At 50.8% G+C, this 18,004-nt stretch overlaps 1 long non-coding RNA gene across 1 annotated transcript; it reads right to left on the bottom strand.

Moving 5' to 3' along the window:
* Positions 1–8,180: 8,180 nt before the first annotated feature.
* Positions 8,181–12,326, bottom strand: LOC142929806 (uncharacterized). Its single transcript, XR_012945957.1, has 2 exons — positions 11,349–12,326; positions 8,181–8,589 (listed from the first exon to the last, which is right to left on the bottom strand). It is a non-coding gene; the product is annotated as an uncharacterized LOC142929806 (long non-coding RNA).
* Between the last annotated feature and the right edge of the window lie 5,678 nt (positions 12,327–18,004).

Below are 18,004 nucleotides of genomic sequence, written 5' to 3' on the forward strand. Positions count from 1 at the left end.
CCACTTCGTTGAGCTATCATTTGTGATGGCCAGTTCGCTTCTGAAAAGTAGCTACATAGCTCAGTGGGGCCTTACCTGGTAAAATAAAAACAAAATAGTTCAGTTTAAAAAAATACTTCGCAGGGCGGCAGCTGGTTCCCAACCGTGAACGTCTTGCGTCAAGCAGCCCACGTGCTGCCGCTTCACCAAGCAAGCGTGGGCCTCGCGCGCGGGGTCAGCGAGCAGGGGGCCTCACTTGCTGCGAGGGTGGCGAGTGACGCCCTGAGGGGGGCAGGGCTCATTCTGGGGACGCCAAGGACGGGCGTTCACTGGCCCGAGGTGGCTGCCGAGAGTCTTGGCTGGTTACGCGGCTTTTACAAATCGCCAAGGTGCAGGGTGGCCCAACGAGCGCTCGAGAAGTCGCTAGGTGGATCTTCTAAACCCCTCCAAAGGCTAAATTGACGATTTGCCAAGCGTTATAAACAGTGCACCGATCCCCCCCATGTGTATCCGGAATCGCTTCTAACCCTGCATCGTGTCATCGTCCCAGAAATCCGCGAGATTTTTGGTCGCTGGTCACTTGGAAAGCGACGTTGGGAAACCCCAAGAGCTGCTACATCTTAGTGAACAAAATTGCCAAAGTGATGACCCAAAGCGGGAGATGTGGCTCGACACTGCGAGCCATCGAGAAGGCCGCGGGATTCTTAAAGGATGTTGGCAGGCGGACGACTTTGAATCGACGGACGAGGAGCAGTTTCCAATTCGAAGAGGACGCGCGGTGAAGAAATCCTGAAAGTGCAACAAAAGGCGCCGTTGTTATTTGGCTTCTTTACCCAGCGAAGCCTCGCTGAGTCTCAAGATTCTTATTGCAAGAGGTGGGTCCTGCCAAGTGGTTTTTGTTGTTGTTGTTGTTGTTTTAGCAGAGGGTGATGTTGTGATGCATAAATCCCAATCGAGGTATTTTCGCAGATAACGTTTCAGCATGGGAACGTTTCGTCCAATACCGAGTCACAGCGTGAGTCCCTCTTAAGTTTAGGGAGGAAACCGGAGAAAGCCCGCAGGACTGGGAGAGACCGCACAAACTCCCCACAGAAAGGTGACTGAGTTGGATATCGAACTTTTGTTGTGTGGCACCGAGGTTACCACCGCACCGGCCTGCCGTCCGCTATACCGAGCGACATAACTGCCGAGTTGGCAACGGCGCTTTTGGTAGTCCGGGTGGGGGGAGGGCTGCATGTCGACGGGATGCGAACCGCAGAGGGAAGCCTGGGGCAGCCAGGGAAACGCTGGGACCACAGGCCAGGTTTGCGGGGCGGAGACCACGCGTGTCGGCAGGGTCGCGGTGACCCCGTCTTCTGAGCCTCAGGAGATAGGCAGATCCGGCGCAATGGTTCTACGACACCAGAAAGCTGCCCATAAATGTGGGACTGACTCGGACGACAAAAACAACAAACCCAACACAGTCCAGGGCTTTAATTATGAAGAATTAACAATCGAGGCCCAACACTGGAGGACAATTTGACAATTCTGACAACTATCTAATGATGCTGGCTGTAACGGCCAGCGAGGCGTCCGCACTGCCCAATTGTTGCACGTTGTGAGATCGCTGTCTGACAACAACAACAACAGCGGCGGCGGTGGTGCTGCTGCGGAAGCAGAAATACACTGGCACGTTTGTTCATCACGTGAAAACTTTATTAATTGGCTGTCGAGTGGTGGAGGGTTTACGACACATTACCTACACGGCATATTTAACCCAAAAATATCAACTATGAATCGTAATTATGTTATTGTTGAAAGCTGTCTCTGGTGTGAACCAATCAGTTTCAAAGACAATGCATATACTACCAGAGTATGTTTTTTTGGTTTGCATGTTCACAAGTATATGTGGTTCATGCAGACATGAGTCCTTACAAAACGCTTCAGTTTGGTGTTTTAACATATTAACACAACTGCTATATTTCCAGAAAGGGCAAAACCTATTATTAAATGTTATTGTTGTTGGTGTTGTTATCAGCCTTTTAACTCTCACTGCTGGGCCAAGGCCTCCCGTTTCCTTATTTTCTCCGGTCGTGACCTCCGAACCCTGCCGTGTCTTCTGCTCTCCTCCTCTGCTTCGCGGTCTCCACCACGGAGCCCGTTTCGTCTTCCCGTCTCTCGTCGGTCGTTCTGACGACGCATCCGGCCCACTCCCAACTCGACTTCTTTGGCTTTAACTGCCGTGCCGGTGACCCCCGTTCTCTCCCTGGGATCGTCGATCCTTAACCCAGATTCCTCTTCCACCTACTCCTTGTTAACATTACAGATGACCCGTCTATTCTTCCAATGCGGCTTGTACGAAGACCATGAAAACCTCACCCTGCAAACGCATTGCGTATTATTTTAACCCCCCCCACCACCACCACCACCCCTATACGATGCATATTCGGACCGAATGAAAAATTCATTCAAGTCTCCTATAAATCCAAGGCGACAGTGACATGTTGCTGGGTCAGGCGAATGCGAATGTGCCTTTCCGCATATCGCTTTACATCTGCGGTTTGCATGCGGTTTTACAGTACAAAGGCACACACCTTTACCTGGCGTAAATATAACTCCGCCAAGGAGAACAAGGCATCTGCGACTATGGTTACACGCCGTTTGCATATGTAAAACGGACGATGGTGGCAGCCCTGCAATGGCTTGCTCACTCCCCTGCTACAGGAGCCCCCACAAGACGGAGCTTTAGAGATCCGCTCTAGAGCAGTGCTTCTTCCTCCTCTTCACCTGGGGTGCACGCATCCCCTGGGGGTGCGAGATGCCCTTTCTGGGAGTGCGAGACATGGCAAATAATCGAAAACACAAATTAAGCCCGGGGCACGTAAGTACAAATACTTTTCGATTTAAAGCTTTCGTGACTGCAGGGATTATTTTTTTTATTATTTCCCTTCTACGTGACTTTACCGAAAGAACCAAGGAATACAACTACTTTGTTTCACCAAACCTATATATTTATTAACATTCATTTGTTTTCCCGAACGACTGAGAACGAAAGGGGTGCAAGGCTGTAGTAAAGTTTAAGAACCACTCTGTTCTAGAGGGTAATTGGCCTACATCCAGCAGTGGACTGCCCAAGGCTCCTGCTGATGATGTTCAAAGAAAGGTGGCACAAAATGCAACAACAACAGAATACTTTGCTCTCTTAAAACAGAAAATGCTGCCATGCACGCGTAACAACCCGTAAACGCGAATGCTGAGTCGAGCAGCTTGGAAACGGCCAAAGTGGCGGATCAGGGCGTTGCTTCGTGTTCGCAGATGTGTCCGAACACGCCGGGCGTGCCGAATACTAACACACCCCGGGCGAGGCCAGCTCACCGCACCGGTTGGAGGCCAGATGTCTCGTTCAATTAAAAGCCTACGGCCTCTCCCACCGTCCATGCAACAGATCACAGCTGGGCTCGCCCCCCCCACTCTCCGATTGTTTAAGTAATCGACTCGACTGATGGATGGCACAACAGGAAAATAATTGGTGTCAAAGTAAAAAAATCACACCTCTGCTCCCACATGTGCCGCTGGACTGGAGGTGATGGGCGGCGGCTTTGTGACATCATCGGCATCATCCGCCAGCGGGTTTCCTGCCTTCGGGCAGGCAGGATGGCCGGGTGGCTACCAAGTTGCAAGGGACTCGAGCACCTGATCATCAATTAAGTAGTTGATTACAATTTTTAAATAATAATACGTAAACTTTTAAGTAAAAAAAACACTCCTGTCATATGAATGTGGAATTCCACCTCTGGCTTAGGATTATAAACAACAGATAAGCACTGCCTCAGTACTCATTGAAGCCATCATTTTTACATGTGTCATGACAGCTCGCTCATGAAACATCGTGGAGTACATTAAAAGTAAAGAACGTGATGATGGATTGTGTCGGTAAAACTGGGACGCTCCGGGCTCTTATTGAAAGCCACGGGTGTCATGAGGTGTCCAAAGCTGAAGGTGACAGCCCCCGTAACTCTCATCCTCACAGAGCTTGAGAACCAAAGGCTGCGTGTGATTCGACATGTCCGACGTTTCGCTCCATGTGCTGGAAGCTTCTTCAGGAACTTTGGATTCTGCATGCTTCATGAACTGGAGCGTCGGGACATCGCTCACACGCGGCACGACCAGAAAACCCATCGCAGCGCTGCGCAACACAACCACAAAAGACTCGCCAAGCACGAGTCCTGCGTGGTTGGCTTTCAACTTGATGTAACTTTATATATAACACGACGAAATTAAGACACGAACGCGAACGCAGAGGCTCTGGTTTGGCTAGAACTCTCCGTACCCTCGGCCGAGTTTTAAACCTGAGATCTGTCGATAGGGCAACGCGTTTCCGAGTCGGGGCGGCCGCTATATTTGGTCCACGTGAAAGGAACAGAACTTGCACGGAAATACATTTTGGAGGCCTTGGCCCATCCGATACCCCAGTGACATTTCTGGGCGAATGCCGTTCCCTCGGCCAACTCAATCAGACGCAAAGGAGACCCAGGCGCATTTGTTGTGGAGAGCCACTGCACCGAAAGGTTCCACGCTCACGCCAACTGCCGCTCCGTTCGACACAAAATTGGCGGTGACGTCACCGTGGCGCTTGTGCCAGGCTAGGTGGCACCTTGAGGCCACGTGAGGTGTCGAAGGCTCACTGGCAGGAGGTCACAGGACACACCTGGGTGCTGTGGGTCGACTGACCGAGTTGAGTGACAGATACACCACCTGTGCTCTCACAAACAAAGGCAAAAATCCCCCGTATAGCCTTTAACAGACTGTTGGGGCAAGTGCCATTAGCGAGCATCTATGAAGGCCGGCATTGCACACGAGGGGGTGGGTGACCAACATCACGCCCGGCCGCCTTTGTCTCTCTAGTGGCGATGCTTACACAAGGCACCCCTATTAATTTGAAGCAGAATCGACTTAGGGGAGGCCCAGAACCGGTCCAAATAATCGTCACCGGTGTTCGCTGTAAGCGGGGGGAATCTAACTCGAATCGGCGAGTTTTTACGCAGCGCGCTAACCGCTACACCCCCGCTCCTCACTCACAAACAAACACACAAACATAAACACACACACACACACGTTTAGGTGTTTGTCTTTGTAACCGCCAACCCAAATACCCGATGTTGTATCGGGGTTCCTCTCCGACACCCCAGCTCTGTGCCCCCTTTTATCAGCTCCAAGGGTCCTCCACATTTCTGACATCAGCAGGAGAGTTATTTTAATAGTTACCGTATTCTCTGGATTATAAGACGCATTTTTGCGTGTCTCCTGTAGTTTAAAGAAAAAGTTTGGGGATGGGTGGGGGGTGCATTTCATAACATGGTAGATGTGTGTGTGTGTCTTATCGGGGAGCGGTAGCGTAGCAGTTAGCGCTCTGCGCTACGAACCCGGTGACCCGGTGATTCGGGTTCGTAGCGCTGAGCTCATGGCCAACACTGGTAACGATTATCTGAACCGGTCCTGGGCATCTCCCAGGTCGACTCAGCCTCAAATAAATATCTGATGCGATGTGTAAAAATCGCTACAGGGGAGACAAAGGCGGCCGGGCGTGGTGTTGGCCACCCACCCCCTCGTGTGCCGTGCCGCCTTTGCTAGGTGCTCGCTAACAGCACTTGCCCCAATAGTTTGTTAGAGCTATACGGGGGAACTTTGTCTTACCTAATTTGTGCAACGTTATCGACACTGGGAATACCTTTGGGTGCGCATTCTGGAGCGTCTCGGCATGCAGAGACATTCTCTATCCTCACTGAGCAAGGGATTTTGTCATAAAGTGTTAATCTGGGCCGTCTTAATCAATTCTTTTTTTTACAAACAAACGAATAATCGCAGAGCTGTTCGACTCGGAAAGGTTTGTACGCAATTCTGTGTTTGCTGTTGGTTTGCTGAGCGGTCAGATTCATGAAGATGCTCGCCCACCGCGCAGCACTCGACTTAAAAGCACGCACAAAGGTTCCATTTATATCTTAAAATAGATGAAGGACGGCGTAGCCCTTAAACAGCGCTTGATGTGGTGAAATCAGAGATATGACATTTTCTCTAAGAGGGGAATGGACACGTGCCGTCTATCGAAACGTGGTTATCAAGATAATGAATGAATATACAACCCACAAAACAAGGCCGTTGTCTCACCATGTAAAATTAAATAACTTGCACAGCCCATCAGCCTCTTGGCCTCCTGAAACCAATAAAATAAAATGGTGTTCAGCAGCGTGCGTCCTCGCAGGCAAACTCTGGCCTGGGTGAGCACATTGGTGAGGAGGGAGATCGCATGGGAGGGTTTAATGTGTGTGCTCATGATTCACAACATCAGTTCGCAAGTGTTATCTGAGCCCGAACTGGGTTCACCTGGTGCAGTGTGTGAGTAACATCGGCACTGGGAAGACAAAGACGGCTGGCTGTAGTAAGTTCGGCCACACCACTCATGAACGCGACGTCGCTGCGTCAGCCTTAAGAGGTGCTCGCTAACAGAACTCGCGTCAAGGGAAACACACAGCGGTCTGTAACTTTCAAACGAAAGCAACTTTCTTACTCGCGAGTCATATTAGTTACGGTTTTTAACTTGTGGATAATTTTTTTTTTATCGGGCAGGTAATCTATGTTGTGTTACGTAAGCACGCACGATGTTGCTTTTAGACAAACCACTCACACCAGTCACTGACCAGGCACGTCACTGGCAAGAAGCCCACACCATATCACGTTTCTCAATTAAAGCACAAAACACCCCACTCGTTGTGTAAGAATAATTGTCCAAAGCCTGGGATTAAAAGATACGACGGTATTTTCCCAAACACCTTTTTCTTATTTTGACAGATTCTTGTTTTAAATTCTTCTCGGCTTATAAATGCCAGATTACCAAGGTAGAGGCGGCCAATAGTCTGTTTCTCTTGGCTGCAAAAATCTAGCAACCCCTCCCAAACTTAGAACTCAGAACCAACGAGAAACAAAGCCAGGACTATTTTAGGGAGAGGCACAGGAACAGATAAGTAAATCAAAACGCGCCCGTTCGTACTGCGACGGCGGTGAGTAGAAAATGTGCCGCTGGGACAGACTCTGTAGCTGGGCTCTGACACATATGAATCGTCACTTCTCCAGTCCGTACCAGCGGTGAGTGTGGCTTGAGGAAGGCAATACATTGTTTCGCATTTGACCCGTGACACAGAACTGGTTTTGTCCACAAGGACGGAGTGTATAGGCGAGTGCACAAAATACAAACAGACTCATCGCCATCACGGTGGACATTGGGTGTCACGATCACAACGCCATAGTATTGAGCACAGACACAGGTGAGATAGTTATTCACTTGGTTATGGGTGCCGTAGACGACACGAATCGATGTGCAATGCTTTATGAGTTTCGTTATCAGCAGCACGCCAGGAGGAGCTATCACTTGCCAACTTGTGCAGCTGAGCGTCCGATACGCGACCCGCAGAAAAGCGCACGTCTTGCTCAGCAGCCCAACTCGTAAGGCCCACAGTCTTGGTAACGGCTCGGTTCAAGCTTGGCTATGGCTCCAGTGAGCCGGCTCACAGCAACGCTAAATGTAAGCCGGCTCTGAGCCCACGGTTCCAGCCGTGGCTCAGGATTCCCACCAGGCTGAGCCTGAACACGAGAGCCACGGCCAAGCCGTGCGCCAGAATCAGAATCTTTATTTATACCGGAGGAATCCGATGTGCCATGAAGCTCGTTATTCCACAGATGAGAGGCCGAGCCAGAGCGGAGCCACGGGGTTGGGGGGGGGCTCAGAGCAGCCTCCCCGCTGCTGCGTGGGGACGATTTGTAGATGATTTTCTGCCAAGGGACAGCGCCCGCCAGCCATCACGTGACCCGAGTTTGTGTGGAAGAATCACGGAAACTTCGCCGATAGTGGAGCCACTGCTGTTGCCCAGCGCCGGCAGAGACTCCTCACTCACGACTGCGGCATTTTCCAAATGTGACACAAAGGCAGCGTTGTGACCCCCCCCCCACCTCTTTCATGTCCCTTCAGATGTCGCTTACTCACTCTGTTTTTTAGCAAAGACTGCTTTTTGTTTCTGATGTTTATGCGACGCTCTGCCATTTAGTTTGTTGTAAGCTTGCGGCAAATATAGATACATATATAACGTGTTCTCCAGATTATAAGACGATGCATAAGTTAAGAGGCACTCCCAAACTTTTAGGTTGGTGTCGATAAAGTTCCACAAAACAAGTTGTACAATGTGTTTATTTATCAGCGACTCTTCCTTGACACAATGTTTTACTCTGCTTACTGGGCATTGGGTTAAATTGTCTTCATTTAATAGTAGTAAAAAGTAAGTAAAACTCAGTTTTATGTACGGTATAGAGCCATTCACACAAGGCCTCACACTGCTTTACAATCCTAGTAAAAAAAACCCATAAACATTAAAAGTTAGAGGATAACAGTATGCTGCCGGTAACACAATCAGGGTTTGTGTAGTGATCATTGTTTCTACCTTAGTCCGAACGATGCAGGTTTTTGGTTTGACAATTTGGTTAACGTTGAAATGCGACGACATCCCGACACATTCTACAGGAACACCGAGGCCATATTTCGTTTCTTTAGAGAGATAGAGGCGGGAGGGACAGTAAGTGACCAGTCTGAAACGAAAGTAAAACAAAAACACACAAAGTAATTCCAAGTAGCAGTGAACTGATTACACACACTGGGTACAGCATTGCAGCACGTGGCCTTGCGTCTTGAGGCTCTGCGCGATGTGCAACTCCCTGACACTCTGCACCAGGGTGGCAGCATCCCGCAAGACGCCGTCAACTCACTATCGCTGCGAACACGTCGATTTGTTTGTGTCCAAGGGACACCCAGCCCCCCCCCCCAACACCAGACTTGTGCTGCAATGCCTTGACTGAGATCATTCACAATGACTGAGATCATTCACAATGACTGAGATCATTCACAATGACTGAGATCATTCACAATGACTGAGATCATTGACACCCCGTACGATCCCTGGGAGCATACGAGACAGACTCGGTTCGGTGCCCCTGCTTACGTGGCCCGCGCACATTCAAAATTTCGCCTGCACGGTGTCCATGCCGCAGCCTGCGACCAGCTCTTCCCCGCACCCCCTCCCCCCCTGAACGGCAGGCCCCAAGGGTTGAGGACCGCTGCCATCGTCATGTTACCTCTCCTGCAAACAAAGATTCCCCGTATAGCCTGAACAGACTGTCGTGGCAAGTGCTGTTAGCGAGCTCCTATGAAGGCCGACACTGCGCGCGAGGGGGTGTTGGGTGACCAACACCACGCCCGGCCGCCTTTGTCTCCACAGTGGTGATGTTTACACATCACACCAGTTCCTCATTTCAGGCTGAGTCGACGTAGGGGAGGCCCGTGACTGGTGTTGCCCGTGAGCGGGAATCGGAGTCGGGTCGCCGGGTTCGTAGCGCAGCGTAGCGCTAACCGCTACGCCACCGCTCGCTTGCACACACACAAGACAAAGATCCCCCGTATAGCCTTAACAGACTGTAGGGGCAAGTGCTGTTAGCGAGCACCTATGAAGGCCGAAACGGTACATGAGGGGGTTGGTGGCCAGAACCACGCTGGACCGCCTTTGTCTCCCCAGTGGCGATGTTTACACACCGCACCAGGTACTCATTTGAGGCTGAGTCGACCTAGGGGAGGCCCAGGGCCGGTTCAGATAATCGTCACTGGTGTTGGCCGTGAGCGGGAATCGAACGCCGTGTCGCCAGGTTCGTAGCGCAGCACGCTAACCGCTACACCACCGCTCCCCCCACACACACACACACGTACACACACACACGTACACACACACACACGTACACACAGACACGTACACACAGACACACGTACACACACGTACACACACACGTACACACACACGCACACACAACAACAACAACAACCGCCATTCGCCACTAAGTGGCGGTGACGTCACCACGACGCTTGTGCCAGGCTATGTGCACCCTGAGGCCACGTGAAGTGTCGAACGCCCGCTGGCAGGAGGTCACGGGGCAGACCCAGGTGCCACGGGTCGACTGACTGAGATGACTGGCCGATGCACCACCTGTGCCCCCTACTGTGCCAACCTGCTGTGCTTTAGCCACCCGGCGCTCCGCTCGCTGTTGTGAGCGTCGCTCCTCCGCCCTCCGTTGTTGTTGGAGGGCGACTGCCTCCAACTGCCCAGTAGCATCCTTCACGAGCCTCCTCCACAGAGGCCGATCTTGACACCGCTGGTACCAGTCATCGGCAAGTCCACTCAGCTCCACATCTTCCTGTACCACATCACTCCATCTCTTCTCTAGCCCGTGCCGCGCCCGCTTAGCCCCCTCAATCCGGCCAAACAAAAGCTGTTTCGGCATGCGGTGGCTGGGCATGCGGGCTACATGACCCAGCCATCGCAGCCTTGCCTGCCGGAGGAGCTCACCGATGGGACCCTGCCCAGATCTTTCAAGGATTTGTGAGCTCCTCACACAATCCAGTCTGGTTAAACCCAGGATGGATCGTAGGCAGGCCAGCCTAAATGTTTCTAACCGGCGAAGATGTTCCACTAGGGGGGTCCACGTTTCGCAAGCGTAGAGAAGGGAGGGAATGACCGTGGCCGAGAAGACCTGAAGCTTAGTGCGGAGCGACAGACCAGGTAGCTTCCACACAGCGTTACGCAACCGATGAAAAGATATTGCCGCTCGACTGATTCGGAGTGAGACCTCTGCTGTTAAACTGGAGCCAGTCATAAGCACACTGCCCAGGTATGGGAAACTCTCCACTCTCTCCACAACTGCCCCATCACCGATTGGGAGTTGTGGGGGTGGAGTGTCCGATGGTACAAAATACCCAGGCAGGTGCTTAGTTTTGGTGGGGCTGATGGTAAGGCCCCACCTCTTAGTGGCACGCTCCAGTCTCAGCAGCAGCGTCTCCAACTCCTCCTCTGACTGAGCAGCTATTACCAAGTCATCAGCATACATAACGTGGTTGAGCAATAGGGAGTCATCCCTTGACCGCACACACACACACACGTACACACACACAGACACGTCCACACAGACACACGTACACACACACGTACACACACTTACACACACACGTACCCACACACAGACACGTACACACACAGACACACGTGCACACACACGTACACACACACGTACACACACGTACACACATACACGTACACATACACACACACGTACACACACAGACTCACGTATACACACACGTACACACGCACACACGTACACACACAGACACGTACACATACACACACACACGTACACACGTACACACACACACGTACACACACACGTACACACACAGACACACGCACGGCCGTCTCGATCACCCAACGCATGTTGGCCATCTGTAAGTGATAGAGGTCCATCCGCACCTGTGGCCGCACCACACGGCATGTTCAGTTCCACCCGCGCGCTACAGGTGTCCTGAATGTTCCAGCGACGGCGCCTCGCATTGTGTCAATCAGGCAGAGACACCAAAGCAAAAATGTAAACTTCTGCTGCCCACAGAGACGCAGCAGAGAGAGGGAGGGAGGGGAGGGCTCTTGCCACACGCGTGCCAGCTCTGACTCGGCGAGTCGTGCCCTTTGTTGTTGTTGTTGCGATGGGGGTTTGTTTATTTCAGGTTAAGTTGACCCGGGGAAGAACCTTGACGAATTCCCAGTACATCGTCGTGGGGAGGGGAGGGGGCATAAAACCTAATCTTTTCCCCTCCACACATTTCGAATAAACATCACGCGTTCGGAGTTTCGTGGCGACTGCTACACATTTACACGTGACGATAAGCCGCGTTGCCCAGGTAATTTATGAAAACGAGCTGTACGGCTCAGTGGGCCTTAACTGGTCAAATTAAAAATAATTTTTAGTTTAGTTTTTCGGTTCGTGTTCAGCTGCGACGAGACTGCAAGTGGCGCTGTGATTGGCTCACGCTGCGTCCCACACAGACGCAGTGACCGTGGTTTCTGCTGCGAGGGGACGTTCGTTACTTTAAACTAAAGCTTGGCATTCAAGCAGCTATCTCTGTAATTAGAGGGTTTATGTGCGCACGTTTGCGAGTAGCCGTATATAACTATCCGTACGTCATTATAAATGTTACTGTACCACAACATCGTGCAGGTTGTGAGTGTTTTGACATACTTCACCACGCCGGTCAGCGCGAGTTGGTGAAGCCTGGAGCATAGATGAGTACTGTCCAACAATGGATTTTGCAACACTGGCCCCTGCTGACGGCGTATCCCCCGCGGGCTAGCCCACAACACTTGTGGATGCATTCGGTCATCCAGCCAGACACGACTCAGGCTCCAACCTGCTTAGCCGTTTGAGATGAGATCGGGAATTTTCCGCGTGATATGGTCCCAGACCCGCTCCGTGTGTGTGCACGTCCGCTTCTTTAGCACTGACCGCTAATTGACCAACTAGAAAATTAAAACTCAACACGTTGGTCAATAACACTGCCTTAAAAACAAAAGCATAATCTACCAGTCGGACGTTTCGACAGTGGCCTTTCTTGAGACCACGTAAACGCGTGATGAAGAGAGGGGGCAATCATTCAAGTGCTCAGAAAGTGGGCCATTGGCTGAAACGTCGCCGCGTATTTTCCCTTTTGAGGCCACGGTGTTACTGACGAAGGTGTTGAGTCTATTTGTGTTGTTGTTATTTTCGTACAAATGCCAGCGCAGCCGCAGCATCGCTCGGTAATTTGTTTAATTAGCCACTTAGGTTGACGTGGTACGAAACGCGTCCAGCCGTTGTTGAAAAAGCGCTTAAAGGGCAGAGGCCAGAATTACTGCGTTAAACAAACAAACCCCCCCTCTCACGGCACTGGAATCAAGGAGCCAATACAACGGCATGAAAATAATAATAAAAATTACGAGGATTTTTTTTTACAAACGAGCAATTAGGAAACAAAAATCTAATTAGATTTCAATAACCTTCAACGAGTTTTCAACGACAACACACGAATTATATTTCGAAAGCCAAGCCGCGTGGATTTTACTGGCGCCAGGGTGAGCGCAGCAATCCGCCGAAATGTTCACCACAGCGCGGTTCGGTGAGCGGTGCTGGCAGAGTCACCGGTGACCCATAGCCCTCCCTCGATCCGTCCTCCAAAGTAAACAGAGCTGACGAAGGAGAAGAAGGAAGGAGGAGGAACCGCACGCCGAGTAGCTTCCAAGAGGTAAAGAAATCCGTGGGGAGAGCGAAACCGTGATCCCGTGTCAGTTGGACACAATCCGCAGGACGCGAGAACTTTCATGGGAAGTGTCTCCATGGTGCTGGTAGCCTGGCCTGTGATGGTAGAGGATCGGAGCTAGAGCAAAGTGACGTTCAGGGGTCGCGCTGGAGGGAAGAGTCCAATAAAACATGCTGCAGGAAACACGCATCGCATGTAAACATGCGTTGCAAAATGCGTTGCGTGTTTACTGCCACAAAAACGAATCTGTGCACGTTATGAACTCGACATACAGCACAGCGTGTTGAGATGCAATTTGCGCGAATGAAGTAATATGAAAGAAAAAAATATATTACTGGAAGAATGTCTCACAGTACTGGACAAGGGCAGAACCGTGTGTAAAATGCCTTGTCATGAGTAGTCTGCTATTTTAAAACGTAGGATTTCGTGACCAATATTATCGTGATTTTATTATTGTGTTATTGTTGTTGTTGTCGTAGGTACGGGGGACTTGTAACGCTCCGGGTGAGCAGCCACCTTCCTCAACAAGAGGACGACCCTGGGAAACCCAGGACAGGGGGCAACCGAGCCAGCAGAGTGTGTGAAGACAAGACGGCAGACCAGGTCGGCCACACCGAGGCCCTCCCTGGCACTTTCGTCGAATGAGAAGCTATCTCGAAAAATATCAAAGGAAAAAAATAAACGAACGGACAGGGACAGAAGTTGTATTTATCAACTTGCCGTAAAATATTTTAAAACACAAGATTTAATCTGCTTGGGCCGTTACATTCTATTATTTTCTTTTGGCAGCAATAAGTTCAGGAGATAAATGGCCAACATTGAGGTCTGAACTCCAGGAAAGAGTTGGTATGATTGTGCTACTCATCCTCCATTGAAGGAGTGCGGCAGACGACGTACGTCCAGTATGCACAGTGTGTTGAACTTATGTCGCACCGTACATAGCCAACCGTTCTAATCGGAGGCGCGAAATCGGAGGTGCGACTACAGCGGTTTACTGTTGTACGGTCCATCGTTTTCAGTTGCATGGCCACGGTCGCACTACTGCGTCTCGTGTCATTAATTCACCACTTACTAAGGAGATGTGGGCATTGGCCTGCTGACGTTAGGCGAAATGGACGTCGCTAATTCGAATCCAGATATAATCGGTAGAGCTTGTTCCGTCGTTGCACGGCATTAGGTTTAATTCACCGCGACTTATTTCTGAGCGTAAAAAAGACCCCTCACCCAGACTTTGTACGTTTCACTTCCCGATTTCAGTTGAATGCGGCTCACCCCGCAGCAGAGTTCCACTTGCAGCTGTCTCTCTTTCTCTCTCTCCCCGTTGTGAAACATCAGCGGTTGGAGAAGTGATCTTCCCACGTCGTTTCACTTCCACGCAGGGATCCAGTTTCTGGCCTGAAGACGCGGTGAACGTGCACACATTCACACAGCACAAAGACAAAGATCCCCCGTATTACCTTAACAAACTGTTGGGACAAGTGCTGTTAGCGAGCAGCAGATGTTTACACACCGCACCCGGTACTAATTTGAGGCTGAGGCTGTCTACCTAGGGGGAGGTAATCGTCACCGGAACGTGCACACACAGGCGTGCACACACACACACGTGTGCACAACAACAACCGCCATTCGCCACTAAGTGGCGGTGACGTCACCACCACGCTTGTGCCAGGCCATGTGCACCTTGAGGCCACGTGAAGTGTCGAACGCCTGCTGGCAGGAGGTCACGGGGCAGACCCAAGTGCCACGGGTCGACTGACTGAGATGACTGAGATGACTGGCTGATGCACTACCTGTGCCCCCTACTGTGCCAACCTGCTGTGCTTTAGCCACCCGGCGCTCCGCTCGTTGTTGTGAGCGTCGCTCCTCCGCCCTCCGTTGTTGTTGGAGGGCGACTACCTCCAACTGCCCAGTAGCGTCCTTCACGAGCCTCCTCCACAGAGGCCGATCTTGACACCGCTGGTACCAGTCATCGGCAAGTCCACTCAGCTCCACGTCCTCCTGTACCACGTCACTCCATCTCTTCTCCAGCCCGTGCCGCGCCCGCTTAGCCCCCTCAATCCGGCCGAACAAAAGCTGTTTAGGCATGCGGTGGCTGGGCATGCGGGTTACATGACCCAGCCAACGCAGCCTTGCCTGCCGGAGGAGCTCACCGATGGGACTTTGCCCAGATTTTTCAAGGATTTGTTAGCTCCTCACACAATCCAGCCTGGTTAAATCCAGGATGGGTCGTAGGCAGGCCAGCCTATATGTTTCTAACCGGCGAAGGTGTTCCATTAGGGGGGTCCACGTTTCGCAAGCTTAGAGAAGGGAGGGAATGACCGTGGCCGAGAAGACCTGAAGCTTCGTACGGAGCGTGCACACACACACGTGCACACACACACACACACGTGCACACACACACACATGCGTGCACACACACAAGTATACAAAGACACAGATCCCCCATGTAGCCTTTAATTACAGCGCAAGAATGAGATGTGTCGCCGACGCAGTCTGCAGCAGTCACGGTAGTTGCCTACGGTTGCCGTGGATCATCCCAATTGAGCAATTTGCGGGTAATTTGATCAAATTTCGCAAATGTTGGACCGTGTACGCTGGCGCAGAGCGGCTTCCCCTCCCTTTGCGAACGGCGTCAAGGGGATCTTCTGCGGCCGCTGTGAAGAGGCACGGCGCGCGGCACTGGTCAGGGGGTGACCTCCGCAGTCGGTGCCCGCGGGGGAGTTTGTGAACCGACTGCGCCGCCAACGACGCCGAGCGATTTCGTGAAGCCCTACCGGTGCAGAGGCGCCGTTGTGCTCAGCAGCAGCAGCAGCTCCCCTTTCTCGCAGCAATCGGAAGCGCCGACGCGAGTGGCTGGGTGGACAGAGAAGGTCGGGCAGCTCCACACCGACCCCCCTCCCACTGCCCCCCACGTCTGCACGAAGTTCAGGGTTCAAGTCCCACCGCCGCAGCCAGAGCCACGTGTGTGGTGAATCACGAAGCCGCCGCAGGGCTACGGTGAAGCGGCGACTGACGGTCGAGTTCAGCCGATGGCAATTCGCTCCCCTTGCGATGTGATGGACCGTGGCGAACGTCCTGGATCACACTTGATAACCCACGCGGTCTCATTGTCCACAGCGGGATGGTGCCGTTGTTGAGAGAGGATATGAAAAAACCAAGTGGATTGTTAACTTTGTTGTGTGGCGGCTGCGTGTGTGGGGACATGATACACTCACGTGTTGCATTGTGAAGCGTCCCAATGAAGCTAGCGTGGCTCATCTGAAACTTGCGTTAAGTGGGTTAGCAACTCTTTGCAGGATATGCCTCGGTTGTTACAATCTGTGGTCACAATTCAACGCAACGGTTATTTACTTTTGGCATTGTGGAGTTTACAGAGTCTTTCTTGGCTAAGGTAATTCGGTAAAACAAATACATACAACGTACACGCAGGAACAATAAATGATTTATGGTTTACACATGGCAGGAAACCCAGAATGCTTTGGGGGGGGGGGAGGACCACCCATGCATACGAGGAAATAGAACTCGGAGATTCGCACAAACAAGTTCACAGACCCGCTTGGCGCACTGTAGGTTTACGAATCTACGTGATCCACAATGCCTCGCCTGCAGAGTGGTGGATTACTGAGCTGCACCGCCACGCTCAAAATGTAATTTTGAGCTAAAGAGGACATTCTACAACTGGCACAGCGCAAGTCACGATTGGCTCTTGGGTTTAGACCACGTAACACTCTGAATCGTTACATGGGCGGCGAAAGGCTACGTGTTAAGTGTATATCGCAACGTCGCGTATCCAACTCGCTGGGGGCACTGAATGTGCAAGCGGATATGTGATAAGATCGGATAAGGGGACATATCATGAAGAAAATTACAAGTTGCATTGCGCGTGTATCTGTGGACGTTGAACATCTTGCTCACCTGTACGGAACCAGGCGCGGGGGAAGGGTAACAAACTAAACACAAATGAGCACAAACAGGTTACTGGACATTATTGTGCATGGGGAGAATGCCTGACTGCGCTTCAGAAGTGAATGCACGCGAGATTAAGAACGCATAACTGCCAGTGACAAAAAAAATGTTATGACATTTGTAAATATCTGTAGAAAATATATATGGGACCGTTTTGCCAACATCAAAAATTATGAAAAATAAGAATAGCTTTTACACCTCTCTTGCAATAAACAGGTGTTAAAATCTTCTTTGGTTCTTTTGGTACAGTCACGTAGAATGAGAATAAAATAATAAAATAATAAAATAAACCGTCGTGAGACTTTTATTGTGTTATTTTATATTATTATTTTATTCTCATTCTACGTGACTTTACCAAAAGAACCAAAGAAGATGAATCCTTGCAGTCACGAAAGCTTTAAATCGAGGTGTTAAGATGTTCCAACACCAAGGCATCAGGTCTGCATGAATTACACATACTCGTGGCAAAACATGCAAACAAAGATGATCTGATAACAGATGCCATTGTCCTTCAAACTGATTGGCCTACACCACAGACGGCAGCCTTTTTCGTGGCCTCGTCCCACCATTGTTAGTCCAGAGAACGCCAAAAGGCGAAGAGCGCAAAGACAATGGAAGGTATCGATTTGCTGTTTCAATATCTTAACACCTGTTTCATTGCCAGAGAGGGTAACCATCGATTCTTAATTTTGATCATCTATAGAAAATGACAGCCAGCCCAAAGGGCACATACTCCATTGGACGTGTAGGCGACTCATTGGTCGGTATTGGTTGTTTAATTAACCGGTTTATTGGTCGTTTAATTAACCGCTTAATTGTTCGGGTAATTACTCGTTTAATTGGTTGGTTAATTGGTTATTTGGTCGTTTCATT

Source organism: Petromyzon marinus, chromosome 35, assembly GCF_048934315.1.
Source record: "Petromyzon marinus isolate PM22_M1 ecotype Great Lakes invasive population chromosome 35, UKy_Petmar_22M1.pri1.0, whole genome shotgun sequence".
In the NCBI taxonomy this organism is placed as follows: domain Eukaryota; kingdom Metazoa; phylum Chordata; class Hyperoartia; order Petromyzontiformes; family Petromyzontidae; genus Petromyzon; species Petromyzon marinus.